General features: G+C 32.4%; 1 protein-coding gene across 7 annotated transcripts in view; it reads right to left on the reverse strand.

Moving 5' to 3' along the window:
- The window catches only part of kug (FAT atypical cadherin kugelei), a 349347-nt gene that overhangs the window by 124986 nt on the left and 198034 nt on the right, over window positions 1-26327 (reverse strand). The gene's annotated exons all lie outside the window — the stretch shown is intronic.

The raw sequence follows: 26327 nt of genomic DNA on the forward strand, positions 1-26327 counted from the left end.
CTTTTTGTTGATGTTCTTGATGTCCACTAGGTTGAAAACAGTGTAAAGTTCAGTTTATCCAATAATCGTTTGTGGTGCAGGAGTAACCTCAACCAATCTAAAACATTCCAAACTGATTAGGTGTAGTACTTATGTTTCCTTTGGATATAAAGTACAGGATGTCCAGTTTTCAGGCATGGCACGATATCTCAATTATTACTCATGTTAAAGACATGCGGTTTTGATATTTCTGTGCTTGATTTTCTTGAGTTGCTAAGTTAGGTTAAGTTAAAGTAACAATGTCATCTGTAAAACAAAATAACAATGCCGTTTTTTAATAATCTGTCAAAGAACAATGACATATATAGGGGGTTCTTATAAACAAAGACTTAATATTTTTCTTTTTAATCATAGTAGGCAAAATCAACATAAATAATTCTGAACAATATTAAAATAGTCGTTTTTTTAATGCAAATACTATCTTTCTTCTTCTTTTTAAATTTTACTTTATTTTTATTTATAAAAAAATTTTAAATTATGCTGATCTTCAATGCACATTTTGTAAACTCTAATTTTCTATAATCTATGGCAAAAAATTAATTTACCAAGGAACACTCAACACTATAATGACAAATTATAATATTATTTTTTATTTTATTCATTTTTTAATTTATTGACCTACAATGACAAAAAAAAAAATACCTTAGTTTCAAGAACACTACATATGTATATAGGTTTTTGAAGACATTAAACGTAATCAAAATATGTAAAAATATACAAAGTGTTTCAGTTAAAACAACAATTTTGGTCTTTTTAGTGTCTCATGTGTATGGAGCGAAAGGAATATCGAAAAATAGCAGAAATATGAAGTCAGTTAAATGAGGAAAAAATTTCAGTTTTGAAGACCAATTCACAACTGATTTTTAATTTTTGAAAAAGTTTACTGGTCACTAGATATTTAACAAAAATCAAACTTTGTCGAAAATCAAACTTAGTCAAAAATAACATTTCAAAAAGAAAAAATCACGATTTTTTTAAAACGGCGGAATTATATCCTTTTCTTCTAATTTTATATTTTTAACATCTCGATTTTAAAGCTAATTTGCTTCGTTGCTTTGCGTTATTTGACATTTAATCTTATGGCTTTTTTATGGCAATTTTAATTTTTTATATCAAAAAAGTTTCTTCTCCAAATTTAAAAAGTTACTAGAAAATCTAAAAAGTTTAACTTTTAGTTTTTTTATAAATAATTAAATGAAAAATTAAATCTAAACCGTTTAATTAAATAATGTCAACTGTTAATGTCATGCAATTTTATGAGCGCTTTTTTGCCACTAAAAGTTAAATTAATTACAAAAAATACGCTCAAACTGAGATGAATCTGCAATCCCAATGAAAAATGGACAAAATTAACAATAATTAATTAGGTACTAATAATACCAGGCGCATCTAATTTCCAATTACATTCAATATCTTAAATGTGAATACTTCCACTAGAAAATTGCATTGTTAATAATAGTAATCTTGCATCAATGACTAAACAAAAATGTATGTCTGTTCGTTTCTTCCGTACATTTTTCACTACGAGATTTTTCAAAGAGATAATTACCTCGTCCTTAGATATGATCAGAAATAAAGAACTTTTGTCCCTAATGACTATTAAAGCTAACGACTTTCTACTAGTAGACTTTTTTGCAACAAAAATGCATAGGAAGAGAACTGCAATCTCTCAGTGACAAAGCAAAAACGTCCGACAGATTTCCTTTTCAACTAATAGAAAGTTACTTTTAATGAAGGTTTAATGCCAACTAAGTGCAAACCGAGTAGTATTTCTCAGTTTGAGGCGCAATCACAGAAATGCATTTATCTTACAATATCGCTTTCGCAAAAATATTTATCGTCCTAAACAGCAACGAAAGAAAAATGAGTGTTCCTGTATTGCATTTGAGACCATTTAGATCGTCGTGTCTTCCGAGATAGATATAACAATTTGTGCGGAAGAGACACTCCGGTAATGTGACAGTTTCCATTTAATTTCGAATCGTTGGGTTTACTTTCTACGAGATAGATGATGTGCTGTTATTACATGAGACTAGGATACTTTCTTATATAACTGTGTTGCTTTGTTAGATTTATCCACAAAACCACTAGTAAACTTGATGATATGATGGATGTGATAGTTCTGGATATTTTACATAGCGATAATATCTGGCAGGTGCGCATCAAATTAAGAAAATACCCCCAGTTTCTATAAAATACTTCTTTTTTTAGGAAAAACTGTGCAAAAAGTTATATTTGGAAGCTTCTATGCTGCTTCGGGAGCACTTAGAAGCTTCTACACACTGGTTTGGAAGTTTTTGGATTTTATATAGTATTTTGGAAGCTTTTGAAATTTTTTTAGACTGCTTTAGAAGCATTTGCAAAGTTTTTAAACATTTTAAAGGGCATATTGAAGGTTCTGGACTTCTTTAGAGGCAATTGAAAACTCTTAGACGGCTCTAGAAACTTTTGAAAGCTTTTAAACTACTCTAAAAACATACCGAAGATTTTAGACTGTTTTTAAATCTTTTGAGAGCTTCTAGACTAGTTGAAGAGCACTTGGAAGTTTCTAGATTGTTTTGAAAACTTTTGGAAGGGTTTTGACTTCTCCAGAAGCATTTTGGACTTTCTAGAGTGTTTGGAAGCTTCGACAATCTGCGTCAAAAGTATTTGGAAACTTATACGGTTATAGAAATTGCTTTTAAACTGCTTGAGAAGCATACGGAAGCTTTTAAACTACTTCAAAAGGTTTTGAAAGCTTTTATGCTACTTTGGGGGCATTTGGACGCTTCTAGACAGTGACTTCGATGCTTTCAGAGTTTCTATATTGTTTTGGAAGCTTTTGAATTTTTTTTTGGATTGCAGAAGTACTTGGAAAGTTTAAAGAGCATATTGAAGATTATTAACTGCTTTAGAGGCATTTGGAAACTCTTACACGGTTGTAGAAATGTTTAAAAGCTTTTGAACTGTTTTGAAATCAAATCAATCTTTTGGAAGCTTTTAGACTGTTCTAAACGCCTTTGGAAGCTTTTGGACTTTCTATAGTGTCTTGGAATATTTTATTATTTTTAGTCAACTTTGGAAGCATTTGAGAAGTTTTTGAACAGTTTAAAGGGCATATTGAAAGTTCTGGACTGCTTTAGAGGCAATTGAAATCTCTTAGACGGTTCTATAAATTTTTGGGACATTTTAAACTACTCTAGAAACTTACGAAAGCTTTTAGACTGTTTTGAACTCATTTGAGAGATTCTAAACTAGTTGAAGAGTATATTTTGGAAGCAATTGGAACGCTTTCGACTGCTCTAGAAGCAATTTAGAGTTTCCATAGTATTTTGGAAGCTTCTGAATTTTTCTTAGACAATTTCAGAAGCATTTAGAAGGTTTTGGACAGTTTAATAAGCATATTGAAAGTTCTGGACTGCTTCAGAAGCATTTGGAAACTTTTACGATTCTAGAAATTGCTTTAGAAGCATACGGAAGCTTTTAAACTGCTTTGAAATATTATCAAAACTTCTAGACCAGTTGAAGAGCATTTGGAAGCTTCTAGACACTGTTCTGGAAGGTTTTGAAATCATTTTAGACTACTTCAGATCATTTGGAAGGATTTTGAACAGTTTAAAGAGCATATTTACGGTTTTGTAGTGCTTGAGAGGCATTTAGAAACTCTTGGACGATTCTAGATATTGCTCTTGAATTGCTTTAAGGCCGATTAAACAGTTAATTAAACAGAGAAAGCTATGAATGGATTTGTGACATATCAACTGTTTAAGTTCCTTACTGTTTACTGTTACCTCGTACCTACCTCATACCGTTGCGGAACTCTGAATCAGTCTTTACGCATACGAAAGCTTTTAGACTATTTTGAAATCTTTTGAGAGCTTCTAGACTAGTTAAAAAGCATTTGGAAGCTTTGAGACTGTTTCAAAAGCTTTTGGAAGCGTCTATGCTACTTCGGGAGCATTTGGAAACTTCTATACACTACTTTGGAGTTTCTACAGTGTTTTGGAAGCTTTTGAAATCGTTTGAGAACTTCCAGACTTGTTGCAAGCTTTTAGACAGTTCCAAACGGTTTTGGTAGCTTCTATGCTGCTACTGGAGCATTTGAAAGCTTCTAGACGCTGGTCTCTGGACTGTTTCAGAGGCTTTAGAGGGAAACTCTTACACGGATCTAGAAATTTGTTGATTGTAAGATTTTTGACTACTTTAGAAAGCATTTTTCAACTCCTTTGACCGTTAGTAGTAACGGAACTAGCAGTGAAACTATATAAGAGAATAGAAAAAAGTTTCTTTATTTATCTTACTTTAACTCGCATATCTTACTACTAAGTCTGTCTTGTTTAAATCTCTGAATCTCTATCAAGTTGCTTAGTACCCCTGCAGACAGTTGTTTTAACGATATTTACGTCAATTATCTTGCAATCTACAGAATGTGCTTACTGACCAACCTCTATAACTATATAAGCGCAAAAAACAGCTAATTCATAAAAGCAGTTTTGCTGTACTATTAAAATATAACTTTAGCCCAGTGTTGCAATGTTATTGTTTTGCCTTATCAAACATTAAGTTGTAAATTGATTCTTTGACGTTTTGCAACAGCTTTACTCTTATTTAAAGAGTAGGTAAAGTAATATTTCAAAATAACTGCTTGCAACAAGAAAATATCAAACACGAATGAGTCAAACAGCATCACTACAAGCAGTTGTTTCGAAACGTAGCAAATTTTTGTCTCTCACAAGCGTTCAATATCTCAATATAGCTTAAGTTACCATTTAGAATTTCCCAATGGCTCACTGTGTGTAGTCAGTGTGATGTTATGCATTTATCCTAGTTTTACTTTTCCACCGAACTTATTCATCCTGGTCAGTTTTAAAAGAATTCTAGTGAACATTCATTCTACGAATCTTCTGACTATATTGGGTGTAACCACAAACTGGATCTATCATCTGCATTTATTCCATATCAACCAAACAAAAAATATTAATTAGGTACAAAACGTGAAGTATATCAGTTCAAAGTGCACAGGACGGAATATGTATTATTTTCAAATTGTGTAATGAAAACTAGGTGAAGAGCCTGAAGGAGAAAGTGTTTCCAAATTATTTTACAAACATTTCTAATGGACTTATTATAGTTAGTGTGCTAAAATAACCAAATTTGCACAGTTGAATGCTGTAATTATTAATCTAAATATTAATTAAATTGTATCAAAACTTATTAAACAAAATGAGTTTTCAAAAACTTGATAGGAGTCAAATATTCAAAGTTTATCCTGAAGAGAGGTAATTAAATCTTAAATAAAATACTCCACAGGTCCGAAATTAAATTTTCTAACGGAACGGATTAACTGTAATCTAAGGATTAAGCTCGCGGCACCGGATTAATCGTTCAGTTTGTAAAAGCGATATTTTTCATTATTTGGAAAGCTTCTCTTGAATTTGAATTAAGTGCCGCTCTCCCGCAGAGCACTTTATTATTGACGCCATTAATTAAACGAAAAACGGCGTACAAAATTAACCAGTCTGTGTTTTTTGAAAAAGTGTTTATCCGTGTTTTTTTCTCGGTTTAAACAGTGAAACGCAACCATGTGCCCAGCTCGGTTGATCCAACTTTATTGCCTGGATTATTTGATTGGGACATCGAAATATAGGTTACAATTTTTCAATATAGCCGTTGCATTTAGCCGGTTTTAATTTATTTATCCAGAACGAACGAGCAACTGAAATGTTCGCATTTTTTTCATCATTTGTGTTGTTGAAGATTAAACGAACTAATTTTAATGCTGTCCGCTTTTTAACTCGGAAATTTTAGAGGATTTTTTACTATGGTATGAGTGAATGATTGTGCCATTACGTTTAACACTAAATGTTGCAGAGGGACGAGAGGAGAATACTTGGTGTTTTTGAACTATTGAAAAGTAGGAACATTTAACACAGTAGCTATTTATGTATATCCAGACAGAAAATTTGTATACCCAAGATGAGTTAGTAAAATGGGTAAGGAAAATATAAATTTCATTTTTTTTTTCAAAATCATGCAAAGGAAATCGTTGTTTTTTACATTGATTTTAATAGAGAATTTTCAAACTTTCATACCTTCATGTTCAGTAATTTATCATGATATACAGGGTGACCGTAATTGGTGATGGATGTACGGGAAATGCTTTATCTTTAAATTTACACCGTCGGCTAAAGGAGGAAAATTGTAGATAATTTTATGACCAAGTCATACCGGGTTTCCAAATTAAATTGTTTTTTCCCGTTTTCTAAAAAAAATACTTAATATGCAACAGTGCATTTTAATAATTGCTTTTTAGTTTCTAATCCACGTCAATGACAGTTTTGAAATGAGGACATTATTAAAGCACTTTTTTACAAAAAAATTGTTTCCAGGAAAGATGTATCGCCTATATTTGTTATCGAGTTATTATAATAACTTATGTTATTATAACGATAAATCTTATGGGCGTCATTTTATTTTTTTCCATCATCGGTAAGATCATCCTTAACGTAAAAAAATAATTCGATTTTTTTTTTCAAGTATTCTTCGATAAGTTTCCTAATTGTTTTCTATTGTGACGCAGGATTTGCTCACTGTCTCTATAAAGCAGGTTTTACACCAAAAGTTTTACTTCAAAGAAATTGGACACATTTATTTGATCAAATTTTATGCATCAAATAAATTCATGAATTTCTTGAAGCATAATGTGATTTCGTTTTACACCTATCAAACTTTTATGTCAAAGCTGTCAATGAAAACAGTTTGGCCAACCAAGAAGATTATTCCTACTTGGTTTTCTTATTTTTCTGGTTTTTTGAATATTTTGAAATCTCATAATCGCCTTGAATACTGTATTTATGTATTGAATTCTGCAGCTTCAACTGAATACTAATAGTCAGTCTCTGATTTTAACCTCATTTTACTTTTCGTTTTTATCTGTTGGCAGTTGGCATTACGCAAAACGGCAAGTTTGATCAAATAAGTTGGACGAAAATAGAACCTGTCCTATTTTGTGAAAAATTTGAAGTAAAATTATTTGAAGGTAAATTTGACATAAAATTTTGTTTTACACTGGTAAAATTTGTCCTTGAAGCAGCTTCATGAATAAATTCATGAATTTCTTTGACATCAAAGCGCGGTGTAAAACCTGCTTAAGAAATTATTGGTAATTTATTATTATACCTCGTCGTTTTATTACTAACAACGTCCCCATTCATGCATCACTAATTTGCCTCACTCTGTATATCTATAAAATCTGGTAAATAGCAATGCACGAGAATTGTTGATATTCAATTAGAATTTTGGCAATTGTGTAACTACTTAGACAATGGAGTCTATTTTGTCGCGATTCCTGTAATATGTAATTTTATTAGTCAAAATTATAAAATAGCTACTTTTATAACCAGATACGAAAAGTTCGATTTTCTGCAAAAAATTATAAGGTTTCATGAATGCAATTTGAATGAGTTACACCGTTACATAATATGATATTTTAACTATGTACTTTAGTTGCATTTATCTTCCAACTCTAAAGTATTATATTTATTTTTGCCAAAATTGATATCAAATTAAGACAGTGATGGTGGTGGTTTAATAGATTTTTTTTTGCTGATGTGAATTTTGAAGAAGTGAAAAGAAGAAAAACACAATATATTTTCAAATTAATTTTTGAGTTTTGTCATTTCAACTTTTTTTTCAAAATATAATATATTTCAGAATAAACCTCATGTCCGGCCAAACCATACTGGACATCCAGAAACCAGTCAAACTCAATTTTTTTTTTAAATAGCTCATTGGACATTTAAGAGCAAAGTTCTATTTCATTGGTTGAAGACACGAGACGTTTATTAGAAAACACAAAATTTTCCTAATTATAAACAACAAAAAAAGCCAAATAAAAGCAGCAGCTTGCAAATTTGTGTTTTGTGTCAAGTTGTAGTTATCAGTTTTAAAATATTAGTATTACTATAACGTGTCTTTGTTTTTTTATGTTTATTTAATTTATACTTTTCATTTTCTTATTATAATATTTATTTAGCTGGTTTGTCATTGCACCATTTATTACAAACTTGTGTAAACTTAGATTAAGTTGTGTTATGTATTGTTGGTAATTAGTAAACTCATATTTGATGACATTTTCATTAAAGAAAAACAGTGTTTCTCTTACATTATTGTTGTTTACAGTAAACTTTAATACCATCTTGCCAAATTTTTCGTATAACCTACGCGTTTTAAGATGATCTTATAATGAAAACAGTGCGCTAGTAGCCAATTTTGATCATGTTACCAAACCCTGAGAAAAGTAGGAAATTTATAGAAACGCAGTTTATTTAGAAAGTATTTTACACAATTTTTATCTATATTGTATCTAAAAGAGGATGTGTGAAAGTGTAAAATAATTGAAATTGGACCTGTATTTCAACTTAACTTATCGTCTAGAAAATCCGTGTATTTCCAAAGATGTTCGAAAATAATAGAATATAATAATAATAAGTTTTTTTTTGTTTGGTTTTAGATGGATTATACTAGTTTATTGACATCTCTGGCAAAATCAGAGCAAAATGACATGACGTAATAATACAAAAGTAAATGTTTTGAATATGACGTTTGCTTAGGAAGAAACTGGTTCATAATTCCATGACTTCAGCCAGTTGGAATTGCCTATTTGTGCGTTCTATAAGCTGTTAAGAAAATAGCAAACATTCCTGTAGAAATAGACAAACTCTTAACATTATTTTAAAATAATAACTTTGCACTGATTTTAATACCAAATGCACAATAACACTTTCAATTTTGCTATCATTTTTTAAAATTTTTTGAAATGCTCGAGGTAATGGAATTTTTAATAACAAAATAGTGCGATTTGTTTTGATTTCAGTGAGGTACGATGATATACCATGATTTAACAATTCATAACTAATTCAATAAATAATCTTAAATTATCTTATCGTGCAGAATATTTATTTTATTTTTAAACTCCTTTCCTTATGATTTAAAGTTAAATAGGTTTACAGGTACAATTAGTGAAAACAATTGACTATACAAAAATGAAATGCATTGCTTGAACCAGAGCTCTAACAAATATAAATTCTACCAAGAGACAAGAGAAGATTTGCTTTGGCCTTTTGATATTTTTATCTGCTATTTTAGTTAGTTTTTTTGCAACTTAAAAAGAGTTCAATTAGCTACATCTTTAACTAATTTTTAGTCATAATATATTAAAAACGTAGGGTTAAGGAAGGTTTCAAAAGTAAATCCTTCAGAAAATCAACCTTGTTCTTGTTGGAGTAAAAGTTTGGTCCAAATCCAAAATCTGATTATCATTTCTAAATCGGATTTCGAGCCTTGCAAACTTTTTAACGGGACATTATCAGATTCAAAGAAAACCAAGTCTTTCTTGTAAAATTGTTCTGTTTTATCAACCTACGGCGATATACATTTGAATAACTATATTACACTCAGAAGCTTCATGAAGCGGCAAGTAGAAGTCCTACTGCTACTAAATCCACAAAGTATAGCTTGGAGACATTTATATTATAACCAGACAGGGTCTTGGTTCTTGCCGCTGGTTAAATTGTTTGTTTATCCCGATAGTGTCTGTGATGTAATAAATCATGAAGGAATCGCTCGAGGGAACTAGATAGAATAACGAAGGTCTGCGAACGTGTCGTGTACTTAACCAGGGACCCTTAAAAGTAATTATTCAATCAAAAATTTCACTCGCTCGAAACGCCAATAATGTGATAAATGTTTGAGCTAAAAATGTTTCAGCGCCACTCTACCTGGGTCAATAGATCTATTAATTTAGGGTTGTCATTGTCCTCCCGTTAACACAGCCGCGATTTTTTTGCCGGAAACCCGAAACTTTGAAAACTGCCCATTATTCACTTAATCGATGATCAATCACGACATAAAGCAGCACCCTTTTGTTGCGATAAACAATGCTCAATGCAGTAACGAATTTTCTAACCGCATTGTTTTCGAGGATATTGGAATAATGTTTTGTTTATTGAATCTTGACTGATTTACCTTTGAGAATGTAATAAAGATGGTATACAGGGTGTCCCACGACGAAAGACATCGATTGATATTGGAAAAAGTATAAATAGGAGAGTTTTGAAAATTTGGCAGGATACTGATGTGAGCATGCCCAATCTAACTAAAATATTTTCAAGATGGTTGCACTTCCGTTTATACCGGAAGTCGATCACAATTTTCTTATTTTAAATAGAACACCCTATATATTATTTCATATTTGGATTCCTCACAAAATTCTGACCAACTTTTGTGTACAATGCCCTATGCCTATCTCTAGATGTTTTCGAAATATTTGATGTTTTTCCAAAAAAGTGACAGTTGCAACCCTCAACATATTTTTGTATTCTGTCAAAACCGTAATTTATTTTGCAATGAAACTTTGGGTTATTGTAAATAAAGGATCGTTTTATTAAACTGAGGGTCCGTAATGACTCTCATTACTAAATCATAAACCTGCCACTAAAAAAAATGAAAAATTTCAAGTTTTTTAAATAGAAACCCACATTTTTTATGACGGAATCATTTTGAGCATTAAAAATTACTATACGTTTCAATTTACTTGCCTATACCTAAATCCAACCCATTTCGTTTTATTTGCGAATAAACATTTTTTATTATTAAAACTCCAGATTTCTTAAAAATTTCTCTCTCTAATTACGTGTGGATTTATGTCACACCAGTAGTGTGAATTATGTCTATTGAACATTCCATTTTTAGTGAATTTGGCCTCGTCGCTCCAAATAATATTATTCAAAAACAATTCTTCTCCATAGTGACTAGTCAGCAAAAACTCACTAAAAACCACTCTCTTCGGAAATTCAACCTCTTTTAAGTGTTGCACTAATTTAAATGAAAAAGGGTGAAATTTATGTTTCTTCAGGATCCTTTGAATTGAGCTTTTGGATATGCCTGATTCTACGGAAACTTGTCTTATTGACGAAGTTGGATTTGCAACAAAATAGCCCAAAATTGCAATTTCTACATTTGTATTATTAAGGATTTGTTTTGTTTTAATAGCTTTTCCCTTAACAGATCCCGTATTCTTAAAATTTTCAATTATTTGCATGGCAGCTTTTGGTGATGGCTTTGATTTTTCTGGATAACGAGCGGCAAATACCTCACATGTTCTACTCACAACTTTATCACATTCTCCGTAAATAATAAACAGATTTAAGTAATCTTTGAATTTGTTGAGCGTTGCAACTGTCACTTTTTTGGAAAAACATCAAATATTTCGAAAACCGCTAGAGATAGGCATAGGGCATTGTACTCAAAAGTTGGTCAGAATTTTGTGAGGAATCCAAATATGTAATAATATATAGGGTGTTCTATTTAAAATAAGAAAGTTGTGATCGTATAAACGGAGGTGCAACCATCTTGAAAATATTTTAGTTAGATCGGGCATGCCCAAATCAGTATCCTGCCAAATTTTCAAAACTCTCCTATTTATACTTTTTCCAATATCAATCGATGTCTTTCGTCGTGGGACACCCTGTATTTATACAGGGTCATATACATACAGTCAGACTTTGATTTTTTGACAAACCCTGTATTGTTTACTGAAAGTATCTTTGAGCTAGAATGGACTATTTTTACGATTTTGGTATATTTATTATTTATTAAGTATGACATTAAGACACAACAACACACAATTATTACAAACATTTAAAGGATTAATACAAACTGGTCGTCAAAATTCGTATTTTCTTTCTTTTTCTGATGACCTAAATTCTAAATGATCTTTTTGAAAATTGCCAGGAATCCGAGTATACAGGGTGTGACTGAGGTGTGGTCAAAAAATGAAAAGTTTGGTCTAACGCCATTTAATATTTTTAAAGTTTGCAAATTTTGTCTTTTTTTTTATTAGTGTCACTTTGCCTTTTACAATGTTGCCAGCTATATTTTGATATTCAAAATATAAAGAGAAATTGCGCAAGTAGCGAGATTGGCTGGATTTCCAATTGATTCTTCAAATGATGAGAATTTGAACTTAATTTAACCAAAGAAAATTGATCAATACGCATGCGTCTAATTTTAGAACTCTGGTTGGGACGACAAACTATCGATAATCATTGATTCTAAATTAGTACTTTGCAGCTGGTTGGAACAGCTTTTTAGAAATGCGCATGCCTAGTCAGTAATATTAGAGGATATTACTTTCGGTTGAAACAAATCTGATAAATAATTATCAGACCTATGAGAAAAATCAAAAGTTGGATAATGTCTCAATGTACTTAATAGATTGGTAAATATTTTAAATGTTACTTTTGCTTATTAATTTCTCGTCATTGTTAATACTTTTAACTGTCTCTGAAATTGTCATCATTTTTTGTTTGATTTGCCCTCGGATTTTCCACATTATCACTTCATAATTTTCTAAATACTAGCCAAACAAAACCCCTTTATTTATTGGTTAATCACGTCGATTTGTTATGCATATACAGCCAGTGTGTTTATGGCACCCATTATAACTCTGGCAAATTTATAGAGCTTAAAAAATTACCGATATCCCCCTTAACGAAAAAGTTAATTATAGTTCAAGTAGTGCTCCCCCGGTTCAAAATTAATTTTCTTTAAAGGCCGCTTTGGCCTTAATCCAAGATTACGCCCCCGGATATGAATTTATCACTCACTTTTAAAAGGGACATTTTTCACGAGGCCCGTGTTGCTGAATGGAAATTACCCTACCCGAGTCTCGTACGGGTTTTATCTAGTTAGTGGTTAACGTTTGTTTTCGAGCTTAAAATTTCATTCAAAGAAGTTAACTAGCTTGACATGTTTATTTGTTTTTCAACTATCAACCACCTCGTCAACGGTCTTATCAGTTAGTTTTAAAAATCACTGCACCAGTTTATTAGTGCGTTAAATTTATCAAAAAAATGGGTACTCTCTGATAGTGCTCGCAAATGTAAATGTTCTTCAGCCTTTCGACCAACCAGACAGAACAGATTGATGGATTTCGGTTTTAATATGCGAGTATTCATTTCGGAATGGAGAATTGAATTTTTCCGTTAAACGGAAAAACAATTTTCAGATTTCGACATTAAAAACAACCGGGGCTTGATTAGAAATATAAATTGCTCATCCATTTTTATAACCCGAAACTGAAATTTGCATTTTTTTTCCAGTATGGCTCTGGTTGAAGCATAGCAGTCATTATATTCATTTTGTTTGTGTTTGCAATGTGCTATTTGGAATTCAAACTAAAGTTTACTAAATAATTCGTCTGTAACTTTACGGTACAGATGATAAATCTTTAAAATGGAAAGAGAAAGACGTGCGGAATTCAAAAACAGGGTCTAAACGCCCTCACGTTTCCACTGACTGGTATCAGAAAAATTTTACTTATTGCATTTTGTCATTAACATCCGTTGACCTGATAATGATGCATGTCTGTCATGTTTCTTTAGACAAGTTTAGTCAAAATAATCATTTCCAGTCCTAGAACTTACGCCACTGACTTGAATATGTAGTTCCTACATCAAAGAGACCTTAGAAATGAGATAAAAAAATAAAAAGAAGTGGTCAAAGTTAATCTTGAGACTGTGACGTCGACCACATACTTACTTTTTATTTTTTATTACGTCACTGCTTACATTAAAACAAAACAACCATCACTCACAAAATAACTCCAGGCAATGGTAAAAAGTATGTCTAAAGATTCACTTGTTGGTCTCAAATAGCTAAAAGTTTGAAACACAAAACTACAAAAATGCAACTGAACCTGCTTTTTAACTTTTTTGTTGTTAGTTGGGTTTACTGTCTCACCACACAAAAAGGTTTGTTGAAAAAATGGAATTTCGCTCTATTTTCACCTGTTGAAAATAACATTAACCTAGTTGTCAACAAAAAAAACAAAAAAGTCACTAGAGCGATAATGATTTTTTTATTGTACTCTTAGGGTACTTTACCGCACTAGTGCGATAATAGTATATTACATACTCAGGTGGAAAGTGTTTGATTTCTGTCGAGATATTAGGTACGAACTCGAAGAAGTCGAGGTGAACTTTATCTCGAGACAGAAATTAAACTTTCTACCGTTGTTTGGATACTATTTTATTTTCAACCATTTATCAACATCTCATCGAACTTCTAATAAATCATTCAGTTGAAATATTGATTGCTAATAGTCTCTAACAATAAGGTAGTATAGGTACGAGTAGTTATGACTTCAACCACAATAAACGACTGGTGATTTGTTTACTATCTTGACAACGTCATTATTGTGCTATTCTGTCTTTAATATTTTGAGCTGAAACGTTTCTTAAAGTGCTTTTGACATGGAGATTTCTGAAGACGCATTTTTACTCATCATCACCTGAGCTGCGAGCTGTTGCGCAGGTGGCGACAGTTTCTTAACTATAAAAAGTAAGCCCAGATATGACAAAACGCATATTGACATTCACCTGGGTGGAAAGTGACATTTTTTTACCGTAGTAAAATGCCTTAGAGCACGTGTGACGTACTATACTTTACCTACAACTAAATGGAAAGTCCTGTTTTCGGCAGTTCATATAATTCAGAGTAACTTTTCATTAAAAAAGTATATTTTCAACGTATTGACATCATATTTGTACTAATCATAGGTATTATGCCACTAAAGAAAAAAATAATAACGTAATAAAAAAATTCACCAATCATGTTACTTAAATAATTATTAGTGTTGTTCTTAAAATAATTATTTATGGTGACATTACAGTTATTAAGAAGAAAGGGAAAACTTTCAGTAATATTACTTGTGTGTTTGCTATTGCAGATAATACTCTAGACGAAGTGGTAGTTACTTAAAACTGTATGAACAATGCATTACGCGATGATCTCCATCTAATATACTCTGATAAAGGAAGAAATGTAAACAAAATCAATTTTTCCCAGCATTAGAGCGAGAGTTTGTGGCAAATCTTAAAACTGTACGTTTTTTTACCACTGTGCGTAAAGAGGTTAATTACGTAATGGAAAACTATGCATAAATAACTATTTATACTGAGGTCGTAGGTAAAAAATTGAATCACTAACTTCAGCAAATTTATCAACCATTTACTAGATTTTCGTGTAAATGAATTGAAAATTAAATTTGACGTGCCAAATTGGCTGTTCATTGTTTAAGTTAATTCCGGCCTATAAACCTAAAATTTGCGAATCCACAAAAACGCAGGATGGGGCCACCGAAAACATAAACTGTAGGTCTAACCGATGACCTGTTCGACCATCGATCAACGTCAGTCGAGCTCTAAACAGCAATATATTAAAAACGGTGAGCCGAATCCTTTTTGACTGGATCTGAACTGATCCCGCATCATTAGTTTAACTTTTTAGTTCGTAGGGCTTTTGCTTTCCAGGTCAATTTTTTAAACGAATTTATTTGCTTTTACCGTGGTGGAATTGTTGGAAATATTTTACTTTTATTGCTGACGCTGGTCAGCTTCCCACCGACATTTTATGGCTGGGATGTTTGTAACAAAGCTAGAATAAGTTTACACTAGTTGTTTGATGTTAATGAAATAGCTTGTTAAAATATTTTCATAAATAACCTCTTTACACAAAGCATATTTATTTTTATTTCTGTTATTTCATTCATATTTAGTTAGGCACATCAAACGTTTTAGGGACAAATAACTAACTATAGTTATTGCTCAGAGAGACAAATACCACTAATGTCCAGTTAGCGACTGTATCGCAGTTTAACGGCCTGTTTGATTAATCTACTACTGGTGGTTAAACTCAAGTTAAACGCATTGCTGTCAAAGTATAATTTCTGACTTCCACCCAGTTGAAGAAGGTAAGTTAACCCGCAATCGGTCCTAAAAAGTCATTTTCCAGATAAATTCCTCAAATATTTAGCTAATTTAGATCGTTTTACTTTCAATTTTAGATGTAATTGTACTTACTGTTGTAAAACAATCAGTGCTGACTAATTCTCTTAAGAGAAGTTAGAATAGTAGAGCTGTTCATTAAAGTATAAGTAAGGCTATGAAGAACAGCAGTTAAATATTATAATAGAATAATCTAAAATCTACTATGATTGATTTTGATGTTATGCAAGCTTGACTGTTTAAAGAAAGAAAATTGGATTAAGTCACAAATTGAGTGTTAGGGGCACCCCTCAAAATAACGGTACATTTCGTAAAAAGTGCCTTACTTGATCATTCAAGCAGACATTGTCTTTATTGTTTTTTTGGGTAAATTCCGCAAAAAAAGGGTAGCAGAAAGGAACAAGGATGATAACCCGGCGACACGTGTTTTTGCTGTTTGGCTTCATCCTGCATGTAACTCCATCTGTCTGAAAGGAGGTTAAATAATCGGAGGCAATACCATTGGAGATAATTTAACCGGAACCGGATAATTTATGTGCTTGTTTAGAATACTTTCTTTTGGTGTAACTGCACGAGACCTGTTGCCAAACAGGTCTAGTTTTACCATAGAGTATGAGAAGACAAGCGGAAAAATTGTCCTGCTCAAAATCTGAGCTTGAATGGTATTTTATAAGACAATTTTATGAATATAATCAATAATACAATAAGACTGGGACTTCCTTGTACTGGCAGGAATGAACTTTTCTACTTAAGCCAGAGCAATACGAACAAAACTCAAAATTGACAGTGACAGCAAAAATGGCAGGAGAGACATTGCAACGTAAAAGTGTAGTGGAAATCCGTGGAAACCTGAAATCAACAGCAATTTATTCGATTTTTTTAACCACTTGCAAACTCTCTTCCTTTCTTATTAGCCGATAGCAAATCGTGTAAAACCTTAATGAGGGCCATATTGAATTTAAAAATTTTTCCGCAGAAAAAATGTGCGTAAAAAATTCTTCCAGAAACTAAATATTTAGTTAGTGCAACGTTCAAAACATAATTTTTGTTATTTAACATACATTTCATTTTGTAAATGGATGATGTTTGCGGTACTTGCCATAATGAAAAGTGTGATGTTTAATTGAACTTAACTCGGTTTGCTAAGATACTAAATTTTGTATTCACAAATTATCTGGAATTAAAAAATGTGGCTTTTTAGTGAGTGAAAAAGGTTGCGATCAACGATCAGAGAAAGGACATAATGTTGTGTTTCATCGATTATGAGAAAGCGTTCGACAGAGTCCAACATTATAAACTGATCCAAATCGTAAATAGATTGGACATAGACCAAAAAGACATCCGCTGCATTCAAAGCCTATACTGGAACCAAATGACTGAAGTCAGAGTTGGTAACGATCTCACAGAAGCAAGACCAATTTGTAGAGGGGTCAGACAAGGGTGTGTTCTCTCCCCACTTCTCTTCAATTTATTCTGAAGTCATCTTTCAGGAAGCCCTAGAAGAACGCAACGTGAGCGTTAAGGGGAATGGTGTATGGGTCAACAATATTCGTTATGCGGACGACACAGTTCTAATTGCAGATAACATGGACGATTTGCGGCATATGCTTGGAACTGTCGGGGAATGCAGTAAGAACATGGGTCTCAATATCAACACCGAAAGACTAAATTCATTATAATTACTCGAAAGCCACAAGAATTTCAAGCCTAACATATGAGAATCAACCAATAGAGCGAGTAAATAAATTTAATTACCTAGTAAGGTGGCTGTGTGAAAACTGGGAATTGGACACAGAAATCAAATGCCCGCAGTGTGTTCATGAAATTCAAAAAAGTGCTCACCAATACCGATTTCGATCTTGGCTTGAGAATTAGATTTGTCAAATGCTATGTCTGGACAGTGTTGCTTTATGGCATGGAGGGATGGACACTGAAGGTGAGCACTATGAACAAGCTGGAAGCATTCGAGATGTGAGTCTATAGGCGTGTACTGAGGATTCCATGGACTGCAAGAATAACCTACGATGAGGTCTTGAGAATAATCAATAAAGACCGCGAACTGTTAGACACCATTGAACGTCGAAAAACAGCATACCTTTTCCACGTAAAACGCAACGAGAAGTACCAATTCCTGCAATTGATAAATGAGGGGAAGATTGAGGAAAAGAGAGGAATCGGCAGGAAAAAGATGTCATGGCTCCGCTTAGGCAGTGGACTGAGGACAATGCAAACAACTAATGCATACCATACGTAATAAGGAAGAGTGGACAAATGTGATCGGAAAAATCAATTAATGAACACGCAGCAGAAGAAGAAGATAAATGTTAGTAGCTATGTTTTAGCCGATTTTTTATTCCTAAACTGTCTAAAGAACAAAACTTTAAATCAAAGAATCTATCTTGATTGAATAGAAAACTAGCTCGATTGGAAAGAAAACTGAGCAAAAATTTTAGTAGAAGAAAGTTACTTATGAACTGAGAAAGACTCATATAAACTACAACGATTTGAGAAAATCAGCAGTTTTGTAGTGGTACAATACCTATTAGAGTAGTCAATAACTATTAGACAAAGTCCTATCCAAAAATAAAATCATTTTATGAGTTGCTACAGAGTCATTGAAAGCAATTTAGTGAGGAATAAGTAAACTTTGGATTATTGTAATGAAGTATGTGAATTAAAAAGATTTTGGGAAATTGGCCTAATCTAGGACATTTGGCCTACAACCTGGTTTGTTGTACATCCCAAACTTGGGATGTACTGTAGAGTTTAAATCATACTGTATAATTACAATCAATGCAGTCTTAATTAAATTGTGGCTAATTTATTATACACGTAACTTAAACGTCAAAACAATTCATCTCCATAAAATCTTCACTTAAAACCGTAGACGCCAACAATTATCAACGCTGTTTACGGCAAAGATGGGAATGCTTAAGGGTACGTGAAAAATTAGGATCATATATTTTTCAATTAAACTTTCCTGCCTTTAGGCGGATCGCCCTCGTTTGTAGCCGCTCGTAAAAAATAACCTCCGACAAATTATTTTTTTCTCTAATATTCCCCCACCTTTAAAGACGAAATGATTAATGAGATCGCCCAAAAAGTTCTGCTTAATGTTTGCTTCGGGGACTAATCTTTTGATCGAAACTTAGTTTGGAAACAAGCGATAGGGTTGCCGTTTTCCAACAGATTTATAATAAGGAAAATAAATCAAGCCACACTTCTGCCAAGATTGTTTGGCACCGTGGCCAAATCAATAAGATACAGTTTAGCTGAGAATTACTCTTGTAACTCAATAGATTAGAAGCGTCATCCTCGGTGCCACAAACGGGGTAAAACTAAACTACGACACGAAAATAAACAGAATATTGGGAAATATCAAAAGGTGAGCAAAAATAGGTCCTTCAGACGATTTATTCCTCTGCGATGTTCTAAAATAGGAATTTTTCTGCCGGTGTAAGCAAATGTCGTATCCAACAAGGTTAGTGAAATTCGGACCCGACCATAAATTTTGAACGTTTTATCCGTCGGGACGTGCTAAAAAAACTACAGGAGAGGCATGAGTAATGCGATCAGTGAACAGACTCACCCTTTAAATTTAATAGTATGGCCTAATTTTGAGATTATAAAATGATAATGTTGTTAGCATTGTAAACAGATGTTAAATTAAATTAAGATAACGATGTTAAATTAATTTCAGTATTTGAAAATATCATCTCCATCTATTGACTATATAGAACAAAAACACTAATTTTTACCATAAAATTTTGACAAAAATGTGTTGACACTTCTTATGATTTGGTGGAAATGCATATAAATCAGTGATGCCAAGTGGTTAACAGACCTGTAACACTACGTAACAAAATTTGGGTCATGTTTGATCCCATCGACTAAAAGTGTTTTTTTGGGTTTCGTGGGTCTCAAATAGTGGGAAGCGGCCATTGAGACCTCTCGGAAAATTAGAATAAGCTTAGGAAAATCGGAAAATTTGCCCTATAGTTTAGCAAAGAGAAGGGATTATCGGTGTTTTGGTCAATGTGAAGTTCTAGGAGGGAGAGGAGACTTTAAAAGAAGTTAACCCAAGATTTTGATAGGGGTTCCTAACCCGTAACCTACTTAAATTACTTCATTTTAGGCCAATTTTTACCCATTGTAAGCGTTTTTTTCGAAATTTTTTAAGATAACATAATTTTTTTTTTGATCGAGCCTGGACTAAAGGGCGGAGGAAATCCATAGTAAATAGAAAAAGTTTGCCCTACACCAATGGGCTTGGCGTTGTTGATATTTTCAACAACTATCGTAAATTCAGCTAAAAACATGCACATACGATTTATATCGATTTTGCGATTATTGTTATAACAAATTGCGATGTTACCAATTTTGCGAGAGTAAAAACAGTACAGGTTAATGAGTAACACTCGCCAAACGTAAAATCTGGGAGGGAAAGGAATTTTCTTAGGAAATTGCCAATTTTTTTTCAAAATCGGTAAAAATGGTAAATGTGTTTGGTTAAATTTTGTTTTAGCCTAGCTCATTGGTGTCGAGCAATTCTTTTCTATTTAATATGGATCTTCCTTCGTCCTTTTATCTAGTCCTAATAAAAAAAAAAATTTTAAGATATCTTAAAAAAAATCGAAAAAATTCTTCAAATAGGTAAATATTGGTTTAAAATGGCCTAATTTAAGTAGATTATGGGTTAGGAAATAAAACCAAAATCGTGGGTTGACTTCTTTTGAGGTCCTCTGACACCGGAAATTTCTGCTCCCTGCCAAAATGTAGGGCAAATTTTGGCAAAAACTCAAAAAGTGCGTTTTTCTGAGCTTATGCCAATTTTCCGAGAGCTCTCAATGGCCGTTTGCCACTATTTGGGACCCCAAAAACCCGAAAAAACACGTTTTGTCGATGGGACCAAACATGACGACATTTTGTTACATAGTGAATCAATCAAACTGCGTCGTAAAGGACAAGTGCGGCAACAATGCTTTAACATTAACATAAATATCCTCATATAAAATTTTGCGTCGTTGCCAGATGTTACCCTCCTGTGTTCGACAACATGGTATACCAGGTGTCCAAGAGCACCCTGGACATAGGAGATTAACATGGGAAAACGGTTTTGAATTTTTTGCGCCTGTACGGTTGATTTGATTGAAAAATCGTATTAATGAAAGTTGTAGTACCTATCACGGACTAGTTTTCTGTATTTTTTTCAGATCTGTAACTTGAGCCCTTTCGTCGTAAAACACGAACAAAAATTCGAAAATTTTAACTTTTTACCTGCACTGTATAAGCGGTTGTCGAGCAACCGTACCAGCAACAATGATCTGTTTACCCGTTATATTTATGTTTCCGATAATAACTAATTCACAGAACCAGTTTATATCAATAGGATAATGGCTTTAAATTTCTTAAAAACTAGAACTTTTACCGGTTTTTATTAATACATATTATATTCTCAATTTGGAAGAAATTTGTCTATAATGTTAATTATAATAAATCAATCAGTTTACTCTAACTATTTTTTTACGAGTAATAACTGAAAATTGTAGTGACACTAGTGAAAATGGCGCTAATTAATTTAACAAAACATGAATGCTACTGACTTTTTTAAGTTTTGTATTTATGTAAATATAACCAAGTAACACTTGCTAGACTCTAATCTACCGTAATAATACTTACTTAAGTTTTACTTTACGTAAAGCTCAAACGGATTGGTAAAAATCTACTTTTTGCAAATTCAGTGACTTTTCAACTTAAAATTAAGTGTAGTACAAATTTCAAGCCACTCCACCTCTGCCATTTCATGTTTTTTTTTTACCAAATTACCCTAACTGATATTGTCACCTTTATTAATAAATAAGTCCACTCTAAATTGGAAAAGCGTCAAAGGCTTTGCGTAAAACAACTTTTAACAAAATAAAGCGGTCCCTTTTAAGAACAAAGCGTGCCATCAACGAGACTCACTTTTCAATAAAAACCTAATGGAGTAAACTAAGTAGGGAAAGTGGATGGAAACTCCTCTGGTTGCGCCATAAAAATAAACAGTTTTTTCCCTGTCACAAATTGAGTTTTCAAAGTGAATTTGCCGGGGTTTATATAAATTTTCGGAAACCGAGCTTTTAATGTTAATATTTTCGGGTAGGTGCGCCGAAAAGTCGATTTAATCGAAACTTTTTGCGACCGCATTGCTTTGAACGAACCTAACTTTGGCGGATAAGAGTTATTAACAAAGCTGACTAGAAAAGTTTAAATTTTCGCCAGAAACTTATTTAATTATAATCAGGTAGGTATGCGGTTTAGGTTAATTTTTAATTAAATATGTATAGTGGTGTTAAAGTTATAATCCATTTAATTCGAGCTTTGAGCGTTTATAACAACATCATCTCCAGCTTACCGTTCGACCATGGTCATTGAAAGTTCGAAACTTGACTACTCTCTATATGTATTAATAGCTTATCGGAGGCCTTGCTTGCAACGAAGTTACAAAGTTTACGTAGCTTTAGTAATTAATAATAATGTCTCCAACTGTAAGGGCTTATGCAGGTTTCCAATTCTCTTAGTTACACGACCACATCTACTAAACCAATATTATGCAATTAAAATTATACTCGGTTTTGTATTGTCACAGTCCCTAAAACAATCACCTTCAATCGAAGGTTATTTTTTCATTTCGATGAAGTGAAATCCACTTCAGAGAAAAAAATACTATGCGAAACATGCAAAAAATATAGAGAGGGAGAGAGAAGGATATGGATGACATAGCAGAAATAGCATTGCTTCAAAGTGGCAGTAATACGAATAATGGGGCTTGAGTGATTCTCGTTTCTGTACAAGAGTGTATTATTTCGATTTGTAATGGAAAACAGCTGTTTAGAGGGAAATGCTGATGCTTCATGAAGAGACGTTTGAACCTCTTTGTCGACGAAGTGAAGAGCAATTTATTTGATTAACGGGGTGGATACCCCTTTTCTATTACAATCCCAATTTATTTATTCCGAAGTTTTTTGCGATATTAAAACTAAGTGTGATTTGGTAATAATCTGTTTTCATTTTTCACACACACAAAAGAAGTATATTTACGTCCTGACTCAATTTTTGTACTTAACCTTTTCACAACAACTAACTAAGCCTTTGTGCCGTTTGTGTAAGCACTCACAAAGCCTTGGTTGAATAATGGTTTCAAAGAGCACATTATGCCGCATTTGTTACACTGCTAATGAATTTTTATTTAGCGAATTTTGATGTCCAAATAATTGGAACTAGAGTCGTTTGGCTCTTTCTTTTCCTAATGCGTTTGTAGATGAAAATACTCATTTTTTGCGTTTACCTTGGTGGAGGATTGGTTTCGATTAACTTTATTTTTCATTGTTGTCGTTTTTCAATTTCTTTTTAATTACAGCAATACTGTCTCATAAAATTTCTGAAGTAGAAAAAAAAGCGACAAAGGCAAAACAAAAACGGATATTGAAAAATAACAGGCAAAGTTTATTAAAATGTACTGCCCTGGAGTGGGTTTTTGCAAAACAAAGAAGATACTTAAATTTTATAACTTTTTATGAACAACTTTATTATGTTTAAATTATGACAAATAATATGTTTTTGAGATGAGGAAAATGACGCGAATATGAATATATTAATATTTAAACAATTTGTAATTTACCAGTAATTTACTGATAATTGTCAAAATAACTGACATACATACATCTCAGAAACGGGTCTTGTTTCCAAAACTGTTAAACTGTAAGTAATTCTTGCAAATTCTAGCCAAATTTTGACACTTTCGACATTAGTGACACAGACAGCACGTGGTTTTTGATGATAATTTAGCTAGGTAGTCACGTGACCACTGTTAAAATATTTTTTTATTGTCGGAAATCTCAGAAATACGGTTTGTATCAAATACTGCAAGAAAAGTTGTCTAAAGTCAGTTTGATAGTCAGGATCAAAATTGCTTGAACCTACTTGGAGTGAAAAAAACGAGTGTTTTAAGCACATTTTTGGAATCCTCATTAAATTTCCTATCCAATAACCTGAGAAAACATTACAAAATTTGGTACAGTCAGGAAGAAATGCGGTGTCAAAGTTTGAACTGCCAGAAACACAGTTTGAAAAGACAGTCAGGGACAAAATCGCCGGTATAACCCACTTGGAGTGAGAAAATTACTCTTTTAAGAACATTTTTGGAATCCTCATTAAATTTCCTATTAAATAACCTGAAAAAACACTACAAAATTTGGTATACTCAGGCAGAAAAGCGGTGTCAAAATTTGGATTGCCAGAAACACAGTATTTGCAATTTACCAGTCAAATTTTCCTAGTAAAGTAAAATATTTTCTTTTAACGGTAATTTACCCATTACTATTATTTTAAAACAAAATATTTGCGTAAAACGGCGATGTACCGAATGTTTCCACTACGTCTCAGTCACACCTTGTATACTCGGATCAGTGACAACGTTCAAAAAGATTATTTAGGTCATCAGAAAGAGAAGGAAAATACCTTTTAGTTGTCAAATGAATTATTTAAGATCCAAGTGACTCAATTTGAAGAATCTGACGTTGAAAAAAGAGCAAACATTTTTCTGTCCCATTCTTTTTGACGAGCAGTTTAAATTAGACATGGGTGTTCACCCGTTTTTTCTCTTTTAACCTACAAATAATGTAAAGAAAATATAATAAAAAATAAGGAATAATGCAATTATCTGTATGTAATACACTTTCACTGAGATTTAACGTCTAAAGTATTAGTTTGTAATAATTTATCAATAGTTTTGAGGGTAAAGCAAGACTATTTTGACAGATGACCACATTGAAAAGTAGGGTAACGTGAAAGAGCTGGGTTTTTTCGAAAAATCCGTCGATTTTAACTTAACCGGATGCCAAAAATTTATATGTTTTTTTCCCTCCGACCCATCTTCCGACCATAGTCTCTTCTTTACCAGGCAATATCTCGGTAAATATTAGGCCTACAACATAGTTCTACAAAGCAAATTTTAAGTAAATACCATAATTTAAAGTATGGTACTGCACACTAAACTAGCAAAAAACTAAAATGAATGTGAAAAGAAAAGTGAATGTTCTAAGTGATCAAAAACGTAGTAAAAACATAAGAATATCCTCAAATAATAAAATTTGCTCAATTTTTGCTCTGCTTTCCCAGAAACAATGATACAAATTGGTATGGTAATAGAAAGTCAAAAATGAAAGTGGTAGCTAGAAAAGTGTTACAGAAATGTTGCTCATTTTGAATATCCAGAGAGTTTAAGAAATATTTTTTTTACAAATGTAAATAAGTTTTATGGTGTAAGATTTTATAGTGCGGCTTGATAACCAACCAACAAAACCTTCATTCCTCTTGTTATACATACATAAGGACCTGTTTTAGTAACAAATTTTTACATATGAGGAATTGCAGAACCGTGTGATGTCATATCATGTAAATGTAATCTTTTGAAATGGGACACCTAGTATTGTTTAATAGATTTTAATCTTAGATTTCTCAATTCATCGTTAAAAAATTCCACAGTAAAGACTAATTGCAAAATTATACGAAGTTTGTTATGTACCCAACTTTTTATACATTGCACCTCAGACATGGCTTGTAAAAATCCTTTTCGACACATTAATAATAGGGTGAGTGCTGCACGCTAGAAACATAAATGGAACGCAAAAAATTACTTCCAATATTATCGAGGCCCTATTTAGGTCGATAGACATTTGCATAAAAATAACTGCTCCAATATTTCCTTTTCACGTGAAACGTATCGGGTCTCGACACGTGAAACGCTTATGTAATAAGAAAAACGCTTCCATATACACGTTTTAATGCTGTTTAACTTGTTGGAAAAGCGTTATTTGAAAGTTACATGGCTTTTTTACTTCTGTCTGTGTCTGAGTTTAATGTACAAGAATATTTGACTCTCTCAAACTGGGTTACACCAATTCCCTATAACTCTATTTTAATTTTGTGCAATTAGAAACAGTTAGTGACGCTTTAAGTGAGAAATTTGTGAAGCTGAAAAGCTCCAATGAAACGATTAATGTACACCGAAAGAGTGAACATAAAAATAATAATTAAAAGTCAATATTTCCATGTTTTCTCTTCGACCTGGTCGAACTTTTGAATTTTACCTTGTTTGTGTATTTTAAATTTCTGAACCTCCGTCACACGATAAATTGAAGAGAAATAATTTCAAGTTACACAGAAAAAGTTATAAAAAAAGTTGTACAGAGTGACTGTTTATAATCTAGTCAATGGCTAACTTAGTTAATGTCGAAACTGACATGCCAATTACTTGTCAAATGTTGTTGACATGGATAGTAAAACAATTGATTATTTGATTGATATTGGCATTATTTAAGATTTAAAATAGAATATTCTGAGAGAAAAAAATTGATATTCTTACAATAGTAGTCTATTTTTACTTTTAGCTTTTTCACTGTCAGTTTTCCACATTTGTTA

Source organism: Ips typographus, linkage group LG2, assembly GCF_016097725.1.
Source record: "Ips typographus isolate SLU linkage group LG2, UJ_Ityp_2.0, whole genome shotgun sequence".
NCBI classification, from domain to species: domain Eukaryota; kingdom Metazoa; phylum Arthropoda; class Insecta; order Coleoptera; family Curculionidae; genus Ips; species Ips typographus.